Raw genomic sequence first — 1,129 nt, 5'->3', positions numbered from 1 at the left:
AGAGAGGAGGGAAGGAGAAGAGAAGAAAGGAAAAGAGGAGAAAAAGGAAGGGAGAAGAGAGGAAAAATGAGAGAGGAGGGAAGAAGAAATGAGGAAGAGCAGAAGGGGGAAAGAGGAGAAAAAGAAGAGGAAGGGAAAAGGAGAAGAGAGGAAGAGAAGGAGGAGGAGGGAAAGGAGAGAAAGAAGAAAAGGAAGGGGAAGAGAAGGAAAAGATGGGGAGAAGAAAATAGGACAAGAAATGAGAGGAAGAAGGCGGGAAAGGAGAAAAAGAGGAGGAAAGGAGGGGAAGAAGGAAAAGGAGGGGAAGAACAGAGAAAGAGAAGAGGGAAGGTGAAGAAATCAGAGGAAGAGAAGGAGGGAAAGGAGAAAAGGAGAAGAAAAGGAAGGGCGGTGAAGAGAAGGAAAACATGGGGAGAAGAGAGGAGAGAAGGAGAAATGAGAGGAAGAGAAGAAGGAGGGAAAGGAGAAAAAGAGAAGTAGAGGGAGGGGAAGAGAAGGAAAAGGTGGGGGAGAAAGAGGAAGAGAGGAGGGAAGGAGAAGAGTTGAGAGGAAGAGAACAAGAAAGGAGGGAAAGGGAAGGAAAGGAGGAAAGGAGGGGAAAAGAAGGGGGGAAAGAAGGAAGGGGAAGAAATGTGAGGAAGAGAAGTAGAAAGAGAAGAAAAAGAGGAGGAGGAAGAGTAGAAAGGGAGGGTGGAGAAGGGAGAGAGGGAGGAAGAGGACGATGCCTGAATGGCAAAGCCCCTTTAGTCCTCAAGGGCCTGCCAAGGCGCGCCCCCTCGGCCTGTCTTGGGATGTTCCCCTTCCAAACCTGAACTTGCTCCACTCAGGGCCTGGGACTCCGCCTTCGAGGGCGGGCCCACCAACCGCCTCCTCTCCTCTCCTCTCCCGTCTTTCCTGAAGCGGGCAGCGGGTGTGGCGCCTCCTTGGCCCGGCGTTCTGCTTCTCCCTCCGCCGTTTAACGGGCTCTCCTGCGTCCGGAGCTCACAGCGGCGCCCGTTAAAAGGAGGCGCCTTTTCTCCCCCGCCCTCTGCACAAAAACGAGGGCGCCGTCACGAACAGGATTCGAACCTGTGCGGGGAAACCCCATTGGATTTCGAGTCCAACGCCTTAACCACTCGGCCACCGTGAC

General features: G+C 53.3%; 1 non-coding gene across 1 annotated transcript; it reads right to left on the bottom strand.

Moving 5' to 3' along the window:
- Window positions 1-1,047: 1,047 nt before the first annotated feature.
- TRNAS-CGA (transfer RNA serine (anticodon CGA)) lies at window positions 1,048-1,129 on the bottom strand. The gene has a single exon. It is a non-coding gene; the product is annotated as a tRNA-Ser (tRNA).

The sequence above is a fragment of the Anolis sagrei genome, chromosome 2 (assembly GCF_037176765.1).
Source record: "Anolis sagrei isolate rAnoSag1 chromosome 2, rAnoSag1.mat, whole genome shotgun sequence".
Classification (NCBI taxonomy): domain Eukaryota; kingdom Metazoa; phylum Chordata; class Lepidosauria; order Squamata; family Dactyloidae; genus Anolis; species Anolis sagrei.
The sequence above is the reverse complement of the archived record's forward strand: the minus strand, read 5'-3'. Positions and strand labels throughout refer to the sequence as shown.